The sequence below is a fragment of the Fukomys damarensis genome, unplaced genomic scaffold (assembly GCF_012274545.1).
Source record: "Fukomys damarensis isolate Sample0158 unplaced genomic scaffold, DMR_v1.0_HiC HiC_scaffold_32, whole genome shotgun sequence".
Taxonomy (NCBI): domain Eukaryota; kingdom Metazoa; phylum Chordata; class Mammalia; order Rodentia; family Bathyergidae; genus Fukomys; species Fukomys damarensis.
Window position 1 is genome coordinate 44,398,135 of NW_022900944.1, and position 21,395 is coordinate 44,419,529.

The 21,395-nt window shown below is 38.6% G+C and overlaps 1 long non-coding RNA gene across 1 annotated transcript; it reads right to left on the minus strand.

Moving 5' to 3' along the window:
- Window positions 1–15,734: 15,734 nt before the first annotated feature.
- LOC104858261 lies at window positions 15,735–21,114 on the minus strand. The gene is made up of 3 exons (XR_779084.1): window positions 20,982–21,114; window positions 20,518–20,665; window positions 15,735–16,057 (listed from the first exon to the last, which is right to left on the minus strand). It is a non-coding gene; the product is annotated as an uncharacterized LOC104858261 (long non-coding RNA).
- Between the last annotated feature and the right edge of the window lie 281 nt (window positions 21,115–21,395).

A 21,395-nucleotide genomic window follows, 5' to 3' on the forward strand; every position in this document is an offset into this window, starting at 1 on the left:
CAAGGCTGCCTAAAGTCCATCCCAAACTAATCATAGGTGGGTGGGAAATTAAAGACCCTTTTATGATACTATTGACTGGATATGACATAGAAAGAAAAGTTCCCTCACTCCATGATGCTCACAAAGGTAGATCATCTTTCTCCTCTCTTAGCAAATGATGATTAACTAACTTGATTGAACTTACCTCTCTACCCTTTGTCCCAGACCTTTGGAGATATTGTTTATGCTCTACACTGGGAATTCAGGTTCATGTTTCAGGCTTCTATGGGTGGGGGTGGGGGGTGCTCTTCATCCCTGGTGGTAGTTGTGCAAGAGTTATTCACCTATGTGTAGCTGCTGCACTCTCTGCTACTTTATGCTTATACATGATAGACCCTTCTAAAAGAGATGATGCAAGTGAATATTACCCATATACAAATGGGAAACAGAAAAAAACTGAGAAAGCAATACACTGGACCAGGTACCCCCAAATTTTAATTTTCTCTTTCTTCTGGTATTACACAGCTGGATGGTCTCAATAAGTTCCTTACTCTCTGTGAGACTTATTTTTCTCATCTGCAAGATGATTGGGTTGTACATGGTGACTTCCCAGATCAATCATTCTATTCTGTGATTCACTTAATTAATATGAACTCTTTCCTGAAACCATCTTATTATAGGGAAAACTTTGGGGAACGTAGTATAAAATATTACTTTCCTTGGAAAAGTCATCTGATGGAGGTAGGTGATAATTTTAGTTTTCTTTGAGGGACCATTCCTGCTCTAATCTATATGCATGTCACAGCTAGGGTAGAATCCATCATGTCAGCTCTAAGGATTATGCTATTCTCTTCGTCATAGTGATTGGTTAAAGAATAGACATGTGACCTAAGATGGTCCACTGAGAGTCACTCCTGGGAATTTTGATAGACTTGAGGAAAGAAGCACCCTCTTTTGTCCAGTGTTTGTAAAGTGATAAGCCTGGAGTTGGTGACGGCCACATCCTTGGCATAATGTGGAGTGAGCCTGCAGGAAATGAGGTTGACAGACATGCACATTAATGCAGAGAGACAGACAGAAACACATAGAAATAAACGCATAGTACCCTTATGCATTACTGAGTCCCTCAATCCTGGCTTTCATCTGGGCTTTATGATTATAAGAGCCACTACATGGTTTTTGGTCTAAACTATTGTGAATTGAAATTCTGTTATCTGCAACTGAATTTTACATTACACTGGTGATATTTCCATTGCAATGTTGGACAGAAGAATTTCAGGTGGCGTGGATAGGATCCTGGAAGTGGAGAAGGGAGTGTGATCTCAGGTAGTGGAGAGTCAGCCTTGGAAGGATGAAAGAACCCATGGTGTGCCAAGCAATATGCAGCACTTTTCTTATTGTTTTCTCGTTTAAATCTGTACCTTATAAAGGTGTGTTAGTTAAATTTCTGTCGCTGTGAAAAAATGTTTAAGGGAGGAAAGATTTATTTTTGACTTATGGTTTCAGAAGTTTCATTCCAGGGCCAACTGGCTCCATTATTTTGGGCTTGAAGCAAGGCAGAAATATCATGGTGGAAGGGCATGGTAGAGCAAAGAGAGAGCAATAAAGCCAGCTGACCTGCTCACTTCATTTAGGCCACACCTGCCAAATTTCTATTACTTTCCACACTGTCATCAAATTATAATCTCATCAATGGATTAATCCACAGATGATTGTAGAATTCCCCTGATTCAGTCACTTTCCAAAAGACTCATCTCTGAACACATGAGACTTTTGGAGAATATTTTAGATCCGAACTGTAATCGGGGTGCTATTTTTATTATCGGTTTTTTACTTGAGGAAACTGAAGACCAGATTAGCGACTTGACTGAGGTAACCGAGTAGATAGCAGAGCCGAGATTTTATAACTAGACTCATGATCCCTTGAGTTTGAACTCTTGACTGTTGGTCTAGAGTTATGTGGTGGGGTTTGTTTCCCAGTTCCCTACCTGGCTACCCACATAGCTGTGGTGGGGCCATAATGTCGATCGAGTGCTGCTGGGCTCCAGCACACACTGCAGAGAGATGGAGGAGAAGAGTGGTATGATAGTTAAGTGGACAAGTGATGTGGTTAAAATGGAAGCAAGGAAGATAATTACCTTCCATGGCCCCCACATAAACCAAGGAGGAAGAGATTACCCAGAGAAAATTAATTTTTTAAAATGGACTTCTTTTGCAATCTTGCAAGAGTTGTGATCTAGGCATAGTTTTACACTGTTAAATAATTTAGCAATAAATTTTGAAATAGGAATATGTTACATATGACCACATAAACATTTTATAAAGCACATTGCAATTTATTAGTTATCAGTGTAATGTGTTTCAGCATATCTGTTTGTGATAGTCAAATACATCATTTTAATATTTCCTTTCCCATGCAATATACATGAACTCACAGGATGTTGAGGCTGCCTCCAAGGCTTTCTATTATTTTTCTTTTTTTCTTTTCTGCTTCACATTCTGTGCATTTATCTTTATATGGCATCCTCCATTTGATTCTAAGGAAAAGCTCCATGAAGGGAGGGCTGAATACTGCAAATTAGCTCTTGTAGTTTCCTGGTACTTAGTAATATGCAGTGCTCAATAGTCTGTTAAGTGAATTGTGTAGTGATTCATTTTATCTCATTAAAATGATACCAAACAATAAGGAAAATTTAAAAACTAACCATATAAAGTTAACATATGTCCAGAAAATTGCATTTTTTATAAGTATACAGATTGATAGATGATCACAAAATAAACATAATTTTGTAACTTTCACTCATACCAAAAAATAAACCATCACTAGCCTCCCAGCAGCCCTCCTTTCATTCCCTCCGAATGACTACTATTTTTACTTCTACTTCACTAATTAATTTTACCTGTTTTTGAATCTGATCTAGACAGAACCATAAAGTTCTTTAATGTTAGGGTTTAGAAAAGCTCAGCATCATTGTACCTACATAGTTTAATGTAGCAGTAGTTCATTCCTTTTCATTGCTGTATAAAATTTCATTGTAACAATATATCATACTTTGATGGACATTTAGGTTGTTTAAAGATTTTTTTCTTACTATGATTAATGCCACCATAAACATTTTTGTACGTGTTTATTGGTTCTCATATGTGTACATTTGCATTGGGCTTATACCTAGGAGTGGAATTGTTGGGTCGCTGCGCATGTAGCTTTTCAACTTTGATAATATTGCCAGTTTTCAAAGTAGTTATACTAATTAATGTTGTCAGGGCTCTGCAGCAAAGGGTCACTAGGAATATACCCATAGTTAAACGTAAAGAAGTTTCCCTGATTCATTGTAACAAAAGGAAATGTACATTATGGGACTGGGGCCTCAGGAAAAGGGTGTTAGGAATAATTAGTACAGGATTTTAGACTACTGTTAAGTGATTTTGGGGAGGGTTCCAGGATCCTGAGTTTTGCCCTTGACTGGATGCAGTGAGGAAGCTGAGTTAATTCTATGATTGTGTTTCTTAATCATTTTTATTTAGAAATCTGGAAGAATGAAGTGAGTACAGAAGCAGCATGCACTCATGTAAGTCACCATATTAGTTACCTAGGGCTGTAGTAAGAAAGTACCACAAACCGGGGAGGTTAAAAGTACAAAAATTCATTTTCTCACAATTCTGAAGGCTGAAATTTAGATATTAAATTGTTGGCAGGGCTGCCATCTCTTGGAGGCATTGAGGGAGAATTTGTTCTACACATTCTTTTAGTTTCTGGAGTTGGCTGGCAATATGCTTTGATTTGTAGATATATCACTCTATTTCTGCCCTCATAGTCACATGGAATCTCTCTACCTGTGTCCCTGCATCTCTAATCCATTTCTTGGAAGGACCTAAATCATATTGGATTAGGACCCACACTAATGTCTTATTGTTTTTATCTGGAACGACTTTTTTTTCGGTAAGGCCAGACAAACTGGTACTAGGGATTGCAACTTCAACATGTCTCTTGGGGGTGTGGTTGGGGGATACAGTTCAACCCATAACAGCCACAGTTTGTTGTGTTTGGTCATCTCTGTGATTGGAACAATTTCTTAGTCAGCTTTTTGTTGCTGGACCAAAATATCTGACATATAGAACTTAAAGGAGGAAGGTTTATTTTGGGCTCAGGGTTTCTTAAGTTTCATTCCATCATTGGCTGGCTTCAAGGCTGAAATGACATAGCAGAGGAAAGCTGATCACTTCAAGGCAGCCAGGAAATGAGGAGGGTTACAAAGGAGCCAAAGATAATAAAGTGGAGGACAGGAAACACCTTTCAAAGTCACACCCTAGTGATCTACTTCCTCCACCTTTGTGCTGTCTCCTAATAGCCCATTCACCCATAAATTCACCCATATCCTAATCCATTGATGAGGTTGGTAGCCACAGATCTGCTCACGTTTCTAGACCCCAACTCTGCACACTGTTGCACTCGAGATCAAGTTCTCAATACATGAATCTTTGGGGGGCACTTCATATTTAAACCATAACAAGCAGTATTCTTAACTTTGTGTGTCTTTAAATGTGACTTTAGGGAGGTCTTGTGTTTTTGCCTGGTGCAGTGGGAGAATATGTTCAACAGAGTATTGTGGCCTAGCTTCCCACACTTGGGGGCAGCTTAGTAGCCTCGTCACACTTAGTATTGCCAGTTTTTTGTTTGTTTGTTTGTTTGTTTGTTTTGTTTTTTCAATTTCAGTCTGGTATTTTTTCTTTTTTACTGTGATAAAGAAGCGAGAAGTTAATGAATAAGATTTAATGAATCATGATTGTAAAGGGATAGTAAAAAATGTATAACACACATACACTATCATGAGATCAGACAATATGAGTATCTTCAGAGTAAACTAAGGTTCTAGTGAGATTTAGAGTACAAATTATGATTTGAAATGGAAGAGGAGTTCATGAAAAATATGTAGAATTTAAAATTTGGGGAAAACAGAATGAATAGGTTTGGACAGGAAAGTTACAGTGTGCACATATTTATATGGGACTCAAAATCACTTGTGATGAAACTTTGTGAATTGCACTTATTTTCTTTCATGAAAGGGGATTTAGATATGATAATTATTTATTTGTTGCTGAGAGTGCTTTTTAAAAATGTTTGGAGAAGGAAATGAAAAATTATAAGAGTATGGGAGGTGAAGGATAGAGTGAAGGGTGAATCTTCTTCTGAAGTAAATATTAAAAATTTCAACTCAAAAATAATAAAGAAATGTATATCATACAAGTATTGTGAGAGAGCTCAGTAATTGTATTTACATCTCATTGATGACAACGGGATTAAAGACCTTTTCATTGATATTCTTTTTATAAAGTGTTCAAGCCTATTGCTCACTTCTTTATTATGTTTTCTGCTTTTTTATTATTAAGTTGCTTGAATTATTTATATATTCTGAGCAAGTCCTTTGTCTGTTATGTATGTTGCAAATATTTTCTGCTGAACTATATCTTGCCTTTCTATTCTATTAATTGTATCTTCTGATGAATAGAAGTTCCTAATTTTCATGTGGTCAAATTTACCAATCTATTCTTTAATAGTTGGGTTTTCTTATTTTTTTATAATGCAGAACTACATTTAAAAAACAATTTTTTTTTTTTTTTTGGTACTGGGAACTGAACTCTGGTCCTTGCACTCTCAAGGCAGGCGGCGGAACTACTGAGCTAAATCTCTGGCCCCTACATTTTAATTTTTGAAATAGTCATGTCAATTGGGTAGATGATGAAAGAGAAAAGTGATATGTGTTTATAAAATAATAACCTTCATTTTCAGAAATGGCAAATCAGTTGAGTCAAAATGGTACCTCATGCAATAGCAATCTTTCTCTTTAAAGGAATGTACTAGATATAATAATAACAGCTGATTTTAATCATTTCCTGTAGTCCCAACAGTATGCTAAGAGCTCAGTAGGAGGCAGCTGATTTAACTTGCTGACAGCTGAGAACTGTCCTCATTTTATAGATAAGGAAGCCAAGCCTAGAAGGCATTAATTAACTTTGCCTAAATCACACGCGAGGCAGAGTTACTTAGGCTTGCTCTTTAGTGCCACACCATCCTGCCTATCTTTGCTGTGCCCGAGAGTTCTATGGGGGTTGTGAAGAAATAGGGTCTTGAATCCTGTTCTGGCTCCTTTGGCTGTGACTGAATTGTTCCAGAATAAGCAATATAAAATATCACTAGTTTATTATATTTATAGATGTTGGGAGCAGAAATCTAGAACAAGCTTAGCAGAGATGGTCCTCTGCAGTATCTGGGGCTTCTTGAGGGAAGACTGAAAAACTGCAGGGAACTTGGCAGCTAGATGTCTGGGAGTTGATGCTGGCTGTTTTTTTGTGGTACCTACACATGATCTCTTCATATGGTGACTATACATTGTCTGTGTGGCTTCCTCACAGCATGGTGACTAACTTCCAAAAGCAAGGTTTTCTTAAGAAGGTGGAAGCCATTCACTGGTGTTACCGATCCTCAGGATCACATACTATCCCCTGCACTGAAGTCACAGACCCATTCAGATTCAAGGGAAGGACAAAGTCCCCACCATTGATTAGAAGGATATCAAGGTCACTTAGTAAAAAGTATATGTGGGATAGGATGTATTGTAATGGTCTCTGTTTGGAAAATAATCTACCACAAGTTCTATATCCATTACGCGGTGTAAGTGTGTTTCTGGAAACTCTTTAAGTCTCTCTGTTCTTTTGTCTTATTTGTTGTAAAGTGAGATATATAAACATTTCTTGAACAATACTAAATAGATGGACATAGTAGACAATATACCACTGACCTATAATAATTCAAGAGGGTTAATAGCTGAAGATTGTGACTTCCATAATTGCATCGTTCATGTCATTTCACTTTCTTGCCCTCCACACGGAGCTGTGCACTGCACAATGTGAAGTGATGGATCTGAGTGCAACCTGGAACGCAGAGTGAGCCCTAAACAAATGTCAGCTGAAGAATAAATAAATGGTTCAAACTGTTCTTGTGTTCTGACTATGTGGACATAAAGTCTAGTCCACAGTTGTTCTGTCCCTATTTATGTGTCTGGCTCCTACGGAGTCCTCTAGATCAGTCAGCTAAGGCCTTTCTCATGCTCACCTCTTTCCCTCCTCTTACTTTTCATGTAGAGTTTTTCCATGTTTTACTTCCTTCATTTAGGAACAGTACCTCTTTCTTTGTTGATATTCTCGATTCCCTTAAATTTTTCTTGTCTTTGGCTCTTCACTTAAATGTGAAATCTCCCAGACTAGGCTGTATTTTCTAGTGTCTTCTCTCAAGGCATTCAGTGATCTTTATGGCAAAGCCCTTATATTACATGATTACTTATTAATCATGATTACTTACTAATCATTTGTATGATTAGACCTCAAGATCTTTCACCATCATATCATCAAGGCCAAGGCCAAGGGCTGACACATATTAGAAGCTCAATAATACTAGTTGAATGAACACAAGGACAGCTTGTGCCTCAATTTTGTTCAGTATAATATTGGATGTCTTCTAATTTACCAGAGAGATGACATGTCCATCAGTGATATGATTTGCTTTCATCTGTGTCAGATGTTACATAGGAATGGGGGTAGACTCTGCTTCATTCAGCTGTACATTAAACTTCCTGACCTAATCTCCTACTTCTTTTCTAGCTCATCATACTCTAGCAATACTCATGCTGTCTTTGCCTGAAACGTTCTTTGTATATCCTCATAGTTTTCACACCTCTCCAGGTCTCTGCTCAAGTGTTAGGTTTTCAATGAGGACTCTCAGTGCCACATTTAAAATTGTATATTCTGGAGCTATGCCCCCTGTGGACCAATGGAGCCATGCATTGGTCCCCAACCAATTCTACACCTGTGGTTTCTGTGCCCTGCCTACGAGTACCTGGCAACTCTGAGCTGGCTCTGCATTTTATTTCCCCTCAGCAGGGAGCAGCAGAGATACCAGCAACCCTACTGACTTGATCATAAATGAAGCCAACATCTAGAGAGAAAAAGTAAGACTGGAAGGTCAGCAGATCCAGGGAGAAGCCCAAAGACATTGTAAACTACAAAACAGCATGGGGTTTTACTCCAAAAGTGATTGCTTCATGGCAGGCTGGAGTTGGAGAAGAAACTCAGTGCAGCACTTACCATATTGCCAAAGTGTTTGATTAGAAGCCATTTTGGGAAGGGGTTAATTGTTTAGAATTGAGCCACAGAGCAACTGTAGAACAACTCCACTTAGGGTTACCAGTGTTAACCTCAGTTCTGGCTTGTATCTAGATGTTCCCCCAAGGCCTCATGTAGGTATAAGTGGAGCTTTTCAGAGGTGGCTGGATATAGAGTGTGTGATGCTGGGATTAAGGATGTGATGCTGGGATTGATTCAGGGTGTGATGCTAGGATTAAGGGTGCTCCACCTTGGCTGTGAGTCCTACCCTAGCACAGATAGCCTGGTTAGAATATAGGGGACAGAAAGAGGGCTGCTTGTCATTTGCTGCTTGTTACTTCACTGCTTTGTTTCCTTCTGCCTTCCACGAACTGTCTCTACTCTGTGATGCCCCTCTGCCATGCCACCATGGTCACCATGCAGCCTGACAGCTATAAACTGAAACCTCTACAAATTGAGCTACAATAAACCTCTCCTTATTTAACGTTGAGTGTTTGGTATTTTGTCTTAGCCATGAGAAAAGTAACTAAGACATACTCCCACAAGTGACTCTCCCACAGGTGAGAGACATCTACAAAAAGGATGTGGGCTAGACAGAGACCTCTTAAGAAGTTAAAGCTTATGCCTGGAAGGGCAGAGTCCCTGCTGTCTGTGATAAGAAGTCAGGTATGGTAAGAGTGGCTTTCAGAGATGGCTGGTTCTGAAAGTGTTATCATTAAGTCCAAAAGTCTGCCTAAACTCCTGCCATGCTGCCTACATCCAGCAGAGACCAGTAATCGGATTGCTTTCCTTATCTACCAATGTAAAGACACATCTTGGCTTGGACAGTTGCCAAAGTCTGGAGAGTATGGACAGAGTGGCTTCTGGAGCAGGGATACACCTTACAAACCCACAGCCTATAAAGCTAGACAGAAGAAATTGTGATTCACTGGATTTCTAGCATGCAGATCCTGGAAAGAAAGTGTTCACAAAGAGAGGATTTTTTTTTTTTCTTTTTGAGACTCAATTTTTTCTCTTCATTGGTTTTTGGTGTGTGAGCTTTTTCTCCTTTCTAGTTTCTTTTCTCCTGGTAACTATTTTCCTCCTATTTTTCTTTCTTCCTTTATTTTGCTTTTAGCTTTTTTTTTTTCTTGTTTGTTCTTTCCTGCTACTTGTACGTAATCTATTATTTCCACTATTATTTCCTTTTACTCCTCAATATAATGCTTTATCTCACTTTTCTCTACTCATCATCTTCCATTGATTAAATTTTCAAATTTTACTGTTTTCAGTAATTCCCCACTTTATCTTCACTAATGTAACCATTAAGCTTCATGAATCTTCAGTTAGTTAACTCTGTTATTATAGTCGAGTACTGTTCAATTGTAGTGGAGGTACTGTTGTTGCATTTAGTAGATATTTACTGTATATCAGTATTTGGATTGTCTTAAAGTTTACACTATAATTATAAATCTCTTTTCTGTGACTAAGGGTGGGACACTATGACTTCTTAGGATATATCATTATCCAGTTTTTCTTTGATACTATTATTGTTGCTGACTTCATTATTTTTGCCAAGATGGCATAGTTTAACTGTATTAATTTTTTTTGTATTCAAATATCTGGATTGCCATTGTGTCACAAACAATGTTGTAGCCCATTCCCAGAGAATTGGGTGCTGGACCAAACACAGTGCAGCCTCTCCTCCCAAATTAATGAAGATGGTTAGATTCTGGGACAGAGGCAAAGCCCTATAATTAGCCATCCCCAAAGAACACTATTGAAAAGCATACAGTGGCTAAGATCAACATACTAGCAACAATGTCTGCCATTATAAACCTCAGCATGAGCACACACACACACACACATACACACACACACAAATAGAAATGTGGGAATACACAAGTACAAAATGTATCCCAAAACTCCCAACTTCCCCAAAACTCATGCATGGGGAATTAATGAGGAGGAAATCAAAAGCCACACAGATAAACTATTAAAAAGAGGAGATTAAGGAGACCCCACATTATCAGAGTGCTCAGTGAGCTCAAGGGAGATATAAGTAAACAGATAATGAACCCAACAAACAAAGTGATCAGTGAGATTACAGGAGATATTAAAAATTTAGTTTATCTAAACAAAATCATACAAAACATGAATGATCACTTTGGTAAGGAATTAGACACCATAGAAAGGTAACAAACAGAAATTCAAGAGACTAAAAATTCTATTGAATGTATGGGCAGCAGAAGTTACCAGTGTAAGGGCAGAGTGTAAGAACTAGAAGTAGGACCAATGTTAGTGTGAGAGATACCTTAAAAACAAGAGAATATGAGAACTGGATCCAACAGCTGCAAATGGACACAAAGAAGACTAAGATTAAGTGGAATTAGTGAAAAATTAGAAGACAGCACAAATGGTATAAATAACCTGATCACAGAAATAACAGTGAAAAACTTTCCACATGTGGGATGTCTTAGTTATTTCTTCATTGGTGAGCCAAAATACTTTATACCTACAAGTTGAAGAAAGGTTATTTAGCAAACAGTTTTTAGAGATTTCAGTCCATAGTTGGCTGACTCGAAGATAGGAAGGCATGAGAGAGGAGGATTGAAGAGGAGGAATAGTCTATGGTAAGGCAGGCAAAAGGCAGCAAGCAGTGAAGCCTGCCTTCAGTTTTTCCTTTTATAGTCCATCCAGGCTACAAACCCAGGGTGGGGCTTCCTTCATCCACACTCAGAACTATGCTAAACTAATTTAATTATCACAGAACCTTAATTTCAGCACCACGCACCCTAATCCAGCATCACCCACCTGTAATTCAGCCACCTCCCAGAAGCCCCACCAATGAGCATATGAATCTTTGTTGGGATATCTAGATAGAGGCCATAACATTGGGGAAATAATATACAGATAAGTGAGGCATATAGAACCCCAAACATCCATGCCCAGGAAAGGACCTCTTCATGACAAATCATAGTCAGAATATAAGAAACATTTAACTGAAAAAGAAATTCGTAAACTATAAAAGCAAAGGATGGAAGACAATAGTCTGTGCAACAAGAACCTGAAAACAAGCAGGAGTAGCTGTTTTATTTTCAGACAAAGCAGATTTAAAGCTAAAACTTATCAGAAAAGGCAAAGAAGGTTCCTACATAGTGGTTAAAAGAACCATTCAACAAGAAGAGATTAAAATTATAAATATATATGCACTGAACACCAGTGTACCCAACTCCATAAAGTAAACACTACCAGATTTAAAAGATGAGATAAAATATTAGCACAGTTGTAGTGGGGGACCTCACTATCACAATGTCACAGACAGATCAACTAGAGAAATAGTCAACAAACAAGGACCAGAATTGATTGGATCCTTTGAATAAATGGTCTTCATAAATATCTACATTGTTTTACCCCCAAATAACAGAACACACGTTTCTCTCACTAGCACTTGGAACTTTCTCCAAAATAGACCACACTTCCCAATAAATCATGCTTAAGCAAATGCAAAAGAATTGAAATTATCCCATGCATATTATAAGATCATGATATAATGTACCTAGAAATCAATGGCAAAAGAAAACACAGAAATTCGGCAAATGAATGGAAATTAAACAATACACCCTTGGATAATCAGTGGGTGATAAAAGAAATCAAGGAAGAAATTGGACAGTTTCTAGAATCAAACAACAGTCTTAGTGCAACATACCCAAGCATATGAGGAAACCATGAAAGCAATCATAAGAGGAAATTTTATAGCTATAAATGCTGATATCAGAAAAACAAAGTGAGTCCAAATAAATAACCTACAGGTGCATCTCCAAGTCCTGGAAAATAAAGAACCATCCAAATCCAGAGGTAGTACAAGGAAAGAAAATATAAAGATCAGAGCAGAAATTAATGACATTGAGTATAAAAATATAAAGAATTAATGAGTCAAAGAGCTGATTATATGAAAGAATAGACAAATCCTTGGCCAATCTTACCAAAAAGAAAAGATTCATATCAATGTAATTACAAATGAAAGGTGAAATCAAAACAGACATCACAAAAATCTAGAACATTATTAGCAACTACTTAAAAAATGTGTACTCCAATAAATAGGAGAATGGATTGATTACTAGGTACATATGAATTACCCAAACTGAATCAAGAATATATAAAAACACCAAATAGTTGAATAAGAGGCAAAAATGGAAGCAATAATAAAAAAACCTACTAAGAAACGCTAGCACACAGTGCATTCACTACTGAATTCTACAAGAACTTTAGGGCCGAACTAATAACAGCACTCTTTAATGAAACTAAGGGAAGGAGAACTGGCATAGTCATCCCAGAAGCTAGAATTATCGTGATTCCACAACCAGACAAGAATCCAACCAAAACAGAGAGCTACAGGTCAATCACTTTAATGAACACAGACTAAAACATCCTCAACAAATTACTGGCAAAGAGAATGCAATAAACTGTAAAAGTGGTTATACCTCATGACCAAGTAGGCTTCATTCCAGGGATGCAAGGATGGTTCAATATCCACAAATCAATCATGTAATACATCACATAAACAGAAGCAAGGGCAAAGATGACATGATCATTTCCACAGATGCAGGAAAAGCCTCTGAAAAAATCCAACATCCATTCATGATAAAAAAAAAAAAACCTTGAAGAAAAAAGGACCTTATCTAAGTTTAATAAAAGCCATTTATGACAAACCTACTGCTGGCCTCATAATAAATGGGCAAAACTTTTCCTCTAAAATCAGGAACAAGGCAAGAATGTCCACTATTACCACTTTTATTCAATAGAATACTTGAAACATTAGCCAGAGCAATCAGGCAAGAGAAAGAAATAAAAGGGATATGTATAGGGAAGGAAGTAGGCAGGTCATCATTATTTTCAGATGATATGATCCTCTACATAGAAAACCAAAAACATTCCCCTAAAAGACCCCTAGAATCAGATTCAGCAATGTAGCAGGATCAGTACTGACAAACAAAATGTGTACCTGTCTGTAATAAAGAACTCACTGAGAAAGAAATTAGGAAAACAATACCAGTCACAATAGCACCAAGAAAAATTAAAATAACTTAAGGAAGTGAATGACCTCTACTATGAAAACTACAGCACTCTGAAAAAGCATATCAGAGAGGACTCTGGAATATGGAAGGCTATCTTTTGTTCCTGGATAGGCAGAAACAATATAGTCAGATGGCCACACCTCTAAATCCGATGTATGGATTTAATGACATCCAAATCAAAACAGCATTCCTAACAGAAGTAGAAAAATCACAACCCCAGATTTCAAGTTATATTACAAAACTACAGTTTTAAAAACAGCATGGTAGTGGCACAAAACTGGACAGAACAATGGAACAGAATAGAGGATTCAGAAATGAACCTAGGCACATTCAGTTACCTGATCTTTGATGAAAGAGGCAAAAAACATACATTGGAGGAAAGACAGCCTCTTTAATAAACTGTGCTGAGAAAGCTGGCTTTCTGCAGGTAGAAGATTAACTCTAGACCTATATATTTCACAATGTAAAAAGCCAAAATCAAAATAGATCAAAGATCTAAATGTTAAAACAGAAACACTTAATTTCCCGGACAATAAAATAGGTAGTAAATGCCCATTGTGGGAAGGAGGTGGCGTGTCCCCAGGCTGACCTCCGACCACCCACCCCTCCTGCCCCTCATTGCTCCTGGCAAGACCGCATGCCTGGGAGCCTGGCTCCCTTCCGCGGCTCTGATGGGCGGGCGGCTGCCCTGAGGAAGCGGGGAGCGGAGGACTGGGCGGGCCAGTGGATGGGCAATCATGCCGAACTTCTGCGCAGCCCCCCAACTGCCCGCGGAAGAGAACACAATCCGACCTGGCCTTCTTCAGGTTTCTGCGGGATCCCACCAGATGCCAGAGCAGGTGGAGAACTGTAGGAGAGCAGACTTAGGAGACAAAACACCAGATCAAATGCATAAACATTATCGGTTGTGTGCCATACACTTCAAGACCTCTGTGATCTGTAGAACCATACATTTTGCAGAGGCATCAGAAAACTAAAGAATGATTGTTATTTTATTTCTCAAAATTAATTGAAGCAGATACTTGTGCAGTCATTAGGAGAGCCCTTATAGGACCTTTCTTGGAGATAATGCAATACCAGCAATATTTGATCTTATCAGTCATTTGAACAATCCACACAGTAGACACAGAAAATGAATAAAATAATTGAGTGAAGATGAAATCAGGACCCTGAAACAGAAAAAAAAGTTAATGAAATTTCTGAACAGGAACAGAAACATAAGGATACAAACAACGGCAATGCTCGGATTCCAGTGGGGAAGTGCAGGGAAGAGCAGGGTGAAGACATCTTGTTTTCCTTGAAGAGAAGGAAAACAAAGAACACTTAAAGTCTCTATTTGAAATTTTGATTCTTATGGGAAAACAAAGCATACCTCTGGATGGGCATGAGACTGAGGAAGTCCTGGAAGGTCTATTTACACCTGATAACTTTCAAGCTTTGTTGGAGTGCCTGATAAATTTTGGCGAAGAGGTTCTGAGAAGGTGCTTTGAGACCACAGCCTTTAACACATTGTTCTGTCCAAAAACACAGCAGAAATGGATGCCAGAAATCTGTGAGAGCTGTATTAGGGAAGAAACCCTCAGGGAAGTGAGAGACTCACACTTTTTTTCCATCATCACTGATGATGTGGTGGACACAGCAGGAGAAGAGCACTCACCTGTCTTGGTGAGGTTTGTTGATGAATCTCGCAACATCTCTGAGAGAGGAATTTATGGGCTTCCTGCCTTTTGAAGCTGATGAGGAAAATTTGGTTGTAAAATTTCACACTGAAATAACTGAGAAGTGGGGACTAAATATAGAGTATTGTCCTGGCCAGGCTTAAATTGTGTCCAGTGGATTTCCTCTAAAATGAAAGTTGTCACTTCTCGACTTCTAGAGAAATATCCTCAAGCTCTCTGCACACTCTGCTTTTCCTGTGCCTGAAATATCTGGTTGGCAGAATCAGTGGGTATCAGATTTTATGGTGGGAATATCAGTTGCATGAGGAACAACTGAGGAAGTTTGTTCTTTTTTCCATCAGTGACCACAACTACTTTCAGAACTTGACAATATAATTCTGTTGATTTCCAGAACAGTGAAGAAAGAGGTGAAGAACTAAAGGAAATATGTCATTCTCAGTGCACAGGCAGGCATGACACTTTTGAAACTTTAGTGGACCTCCTGCAAGCACTTGTTTTATGTTTGGATGGTATAAATAGTGACACAAATATTAGGTAGAATAACTGTATAGCAGCCGAGCAGTAACAGATTTTGATTTTATTATTTCCATTGTTGTTCTTAAAGTTGCCTAACTTTTACAAGGGCCTTTGGGAAAAAAATCTCCAGGGACAAACTTCTCATATCTTTTTGACTGCTGTATTGCACTCACTCAGTGAAATGACGGAAAATACTGAAGTTTATTGTGAATTTTGGTTTGAGGAAGCCACAGATTTGTCAACCAAACTTGATATTCAAATGACACCCACTGGGAAGTTTTGTAGGGCTCAACAAGGTAGCCTGGAATCTCAGTAAACCTCCCAGAGTTACTAGGAAACCCTGGGTGTCCCGACAGTGGAGCACATTATCAAGAACTTAAAGATATATTCTCAGAGCAGCATCTCAAAGCTCTTCAGTGCTTGTCTCTGGTACCCTCAATGACGGGAGAGCTCACATTCAGCACATCAGAGGGACATCAGGTTGACATGTACAGAAGTGACTCACCCAGTCTTGCCACACTCTCAGCTGAACTTCACTGTCGGAGAATCAAACGGAAACAGAGGGAAAGACACAGAGCTTCCGTCTCCCTTTTATGAAGCCCTCCATCTGCCTGACATCAAGTTTTTTCCTCGTTGTGTGTGCCTTGCTGAAGGTCCTGTGTATTCTTCCTGTGATGAAAGTTGAGAATAAGCACTATGAAAATTGATGAAAGCGCTTCAAAGCATACTTGAGAAAACACTTTGACAGACCAGAGGTGAAGTAATTTGGCTTTGCTTAACATAAATTTTGATATAAAACATGATCTTGACTTAATGGGGGACATATATATCGAACTATAGACAACTAAATCAGAGCTTCCTACAGATAATTCAGAAACTGTTGAGTACCTAAGAGACTTTTTCTTATATTTGCTATTTGAAAGAAAAGCTGTAAGGGGTATGTAGGCCACCTAATCCCTGAATATGTTAGCTGATAGGCCTGTCATTGAATATATTAGCTATTGACAATCTCCATATTTAAATGGCCCCTCTGAACTCTCCACACCTGAGACCTGTCTCTTCTTCCAGAAGACAGCAGTGTAATGCTTCACTTTGGTGTGACCTCTGCTGGTGGCACTATGCAATTGTTTTAGTTAAGTCATTTTGGACAACACACTGTCATTGTGGATCTACTTTTAGGTATTGAGTTGTCAGTTTTGAAGAAATTGATTTTGAGGTGCTGTGGGAGAAAGGAATGCATCTTACAAAATGTCATGGTGAAGCCCATCATTGACCTGTGATTAGTAGGAGTTTTAAGTATGCTATTAAAAATCTGTAATGGATGGTTAAGGGAATTACTAAAAAGTTTATGAGCTCACCAGACTTTGATGTAGATTTTGTCTTTATTAAATGAAATTAAAAGAAGAGGTTACAGTTAAAGCTTGAATGGAAGAAGTTGCTGCTGTTATTCCACATCTGGTTGTTGCGGTTTACATTCCTACATCATCATGAGCTTCGTAGAGGGTAAATACTGAACACTTCTGCTTCATCATCAAGGCAGAATCAGAGGCCATGCAGGCAACTGACTTGTCTGTGGTTTTTTTTTTTTTTTTTTTTTTCCCATGAGTATTATCTACTGCCTTGTCTTGATTTATAAGCAAAAACCTGAAACCCTACAAAATGGATGTTTTGTGGTTTATCTAGAAATAATAAAGAAACTATTGCTGTTAGTTTTGGTGAAGAAATTTTTGTATAGTTTATTTCAGTCTAAATAAAATGTGAATTTTGTTTAAAAATAAGTAGTAAGGCTCTTGAAGTCATAGATGTAGGCAAGAACTTTCTGAACAGAACCTCAGTTGCACAAGAAAGAACATCAAGAATCAACCAATGGGATCATATCAAATTAAAAGTTTCTGCAGAGCTAAGGAAACAACCAACATAGTGAAGCTACAACCTAGATAATGGGAAAAAATTTTCCGGTTATTCCTTGGATCGAGGACTAATATCTAAAATGTATAAAGACTCCAAAAAATAAAAGACCCAGTAAAAAACGGGCAACTAAAATGGGCAGAGACTTTTTAGAAGAAAAAGTACAAATAGCCAATAAATATGTGAAAAAATGTTCAGCATCCATGGCTGTGAGAGAGATGCAAATTAAAACAACTTTGAGGCTTCACCTCGCTCCAGAAATAATGACAGTCATCAAGAAATCAAATAATAACCAGTGCTGGTGAGTCTGAGGGGAAAGGAAACTTCTACATCGTTGGTGGGATGAACATGCATACAACTATTATGGAAGCCAGTGTGGAATTCCTCGAAAAACTAACAACGGAATTTGCATTTGACCTGACTATTCTCCTTCTAAGTATCTTTCTCAAAGAGTGAAAGACATCATATTAGGGTGATACTTGCATATTTATGTTTAGAGAAGCGCAATTCATAATAGATAATCTTAGAAGTGGCCTATGTGTCCAGCATCTAATGAATGGACAAAGAAAATGGAGTTCTACTGTACCATATTGAAGACTAAATTTGTAGGAAAATAGATGCTCTTTGAGACTATAATGTTAAGTGAAATAAATCAGGTATAGAAGCTTAAATATATGGTTTCTCCCTAAATTAAAAAAGAGCAAAATTAAGGATAGATAATAGAAGTCAGGGAGATAACTCTTCTACAAATGAGAAAGGGACTAAAAAATGGAGAGAAGGGGAGGATGTAGAGGTAAAAGGGTGGAAAAGGAATTAAGGTGTGTTAGATACATGTACCAACTCTCTACAGTGAATGTAATCAATATGTACTGCAAACATGTTCTGGTAAAAATAAAAATTGGAGAACATTTTATATTTTGCTCTCAGAGATCTCTGTCTACCTTTCCTGTTTTAATTTTTAAGCCACTCCTCATCTCTGACACACTATGAGTATTTGTATACTTTCTAGTTCTTTCTGATAGAATACAAATTCCATGAGGACAGGGTAATTTTTTCTGGTGGGGTTGTTTTATTTCCTGGTGTATCCCTGTTACTTAGAATAATGCCTACACGTAGTTGTTGCCCACTGGATATGTATTAAATACATGAGTGAAGGAAGGACTGAGCAAACAGCCTATGGAACCAGGCTGGTCATACGCTGCTGATCCAATGTGGAACTCAAGGTTCAATGTGGGGTTTATAGAAACTACATGGTGGCTGTACGACATCAGCCAAGAACCTGGGGCTCAGGGGAACAAAGTTATACTCTGGGGTGTAAGCCTAACATTAATGCACAAGGGGCCTTAACAGCTGCAGATATTGTCCTTCAGCAATCTGACCACATCAGTAAATGTATTTATGAAATCTATGTTGGTCAAAATTAATTTTAATTTGTTTATGAAATCAGGGAGAAAGAATCCTAGAGGCAACTTTTGTCTATATCCATCTGGATTCTGCCCAGGAGAAAGAGGCCATTTCCAGCCAATTCAAAGGATTCCAGTCCACTTGGCAAGGGCATCTGCCATGGAGATGGTTGAAGGAAGTGGAAATATTCAAGTTTGGTCCATTGGCAAGACCATTTTCAGAATACACTGGGTGCATTGGTTTATCTCGTGGCATGCTCTTACAAACCCAGTGATTCCACTGAACCTTCAGATAAAATAGATTTGGCCTCCCTTGAAAGTTGGTTTGAGGAAGACAATAATTGGGAGAACTTTCTCCAGTGCTTGTGCTAGTCATTTATCATTTCATGTTAATAAATTGACACTGCATTCTTATAGCAAGTCTCATGAGGTTTAGTAATATGATTGCACATCTAAGAAAACAGTGTAACACTGCTGTGCTGGAAAAGTGAGCTTTCGGAATCTCGAAGAAAGAGGGGTCAGCACTTGGAGGGTGCTAAATTTATAAATGGGATAGATTCCACTCGGAGATTGGAGAATGCTGGTATGGTTTTTTGTGGTTGATCCACAGTTGTGCTGAGGTGCCTGTCACTATGTTTCTAGAAGTTTCCCTTGTGTAGAACAACTGATTCAAACATTATTCTCATCTGCCTCTCTTAATTGTGAGCTCATTTAAGAGTTTTAGGCCTCTCAGATTTAGGTGTCATTATTTGGGCCTTTGGTCTACTACTTTCCTCAACCAGATTGACCTTCACCAAATATTTTAGTTTGTCCTTTGACAACTTTATGTTCGGATTCCTAATTTCTCTGTCAAATGCAAAACCACATTCAAAATGTCATCTTTTAGGTATGATAAGTAGAAACTGATTAAGATATCATTTTTAATTAGCAATGTCGATGGGAATTGTGGATCCTGATTCTATTCCTTTCTCTTCTTTTAATCAGCCCCAAGAGGGTTTTTTTTTTCATACTTCACAGTTGCACATTTGAGGATTTTATTTTGACTTCTGTTATTTTCCATGTAACAAGCTGTGGTTAAGACATCTTGCTTCATGGCCCAGAAAGGGAAAACAGGGAGATTGTCAAGTACTCTGATGATGTTTGGGTGATGAGAATTCAGCAATGCACTCAGTAGACTGCTCAGGCAAGGGAGGTAAAGGCCTTGCTCAACCAACTGAACAGGAGATTTGAGCATTCAAAGATTCTAACTACCATTGTAGGACTTCTTAACACTTGACTTCATCTAAAAAGTTTCTCAGGAGGAAGACTGAAGCTGTCACCATGAAGCTGTGTGTCTGCACACACAGGTTGTTTGTTTGGGTACAGGGGATCGAACTCAGGACCTTGTGATTGCAAGGCAGGCAGTGGAACCACTGAGCTAAATCCCCAGCCCTACACACAGGTTTTTTTTGTTGTTGTTGTTTTGTTATGACTTTGTTTGGTTTGGTTTTTGTCTTTTCGAGATGGGAATCTCACTGTGTAGTTCAGACTGGCCTTGAGCTTGCTATAATCTAGGCTGGCTTTGAACTTGCAATGATCCTTCTGCCTCAGCTTCTTGAGTGTTGATATTGTAGGAGGCACCCCCATACCTGGCTTGAACACAGCTTTCAAGACAAATAAGAAGGGTTAACTTTTGCTTAATAGTTTCTTTAGAAAACAGAGAGATATGTAGTGTATCATTTAGAATACTTTCAGCTGCAAGTAACACAATTCCCAAGTAATAGTGGCTTAAATGATAAAGTCATAAATATATCACACAACAATGAATTCTGTTCTTACCTCAGGGAACTACTAAAGTCTTGAATCCCACACAGAAAGGAAGCAAAAGCTTTCTTCTTCTGAGGGTCTATTACCTGATTAGCACAGGAAAGAATCTCAGAGGCACCTGAACTGGAGAGAGTTCGCATGCCCACACCGAGGTCCATTTCTGGCAAAGAGGAATGAAATGAATTACCACAGTGATTAAGTCATCCTGAAGCTGAGTAGGGACCTGGAGTTGTCCATGAAATGATGAGTATTCTGCCTTCTATTCTGGTAATATGGACTTTACTACCTGGGTGAGTGTAAGTGAAAATACGTTCCACCAGCATATTTTGATGAATAGTGTAAAATAATTAAAAACACATACTGTTAAGTTTGTGGGATAACTGGCAAAGCAGCCCCTCATTGGGGGATAGGAGCAGGTGAGTGGTTTGGATGCTGGGATAGGCAGATCTCCAGGTGGAAGCTGTGCACCACTTTACCTGTTCCTGGACCTTGCTGCCATGTCTCCTCTGACTAGCCTGCATCTGGGATATAAGTAGCACGGAAACTTCCACCTCCATGAACCACACAGTGTAACTCCTCACTTGTCACTGACGACTTCCCCTAGCTGGCTTGAAGTGCACCAAATTTGAACCTTTCAGCATGGTCACTGCTTCTTGTTCCCTGTTATGTTACTGAAGCATGGGCTGCCAACGTCCAGACATCCCCTGGCTCTGTCCAGGGTGGCATCTGCACACAAATGCAATGCCTACAGAGCGCCAGGCCGAAATCACTTCTGCAGAGTTAAACTGGAGCATTAAGAGGCAATTTGAATTTGACAGAAGGGAGGAGCAGTCACACTTCCTGCAAGAACATGAAAAATCATGGTTATTAGATAAGCTGGGGAAAGCACA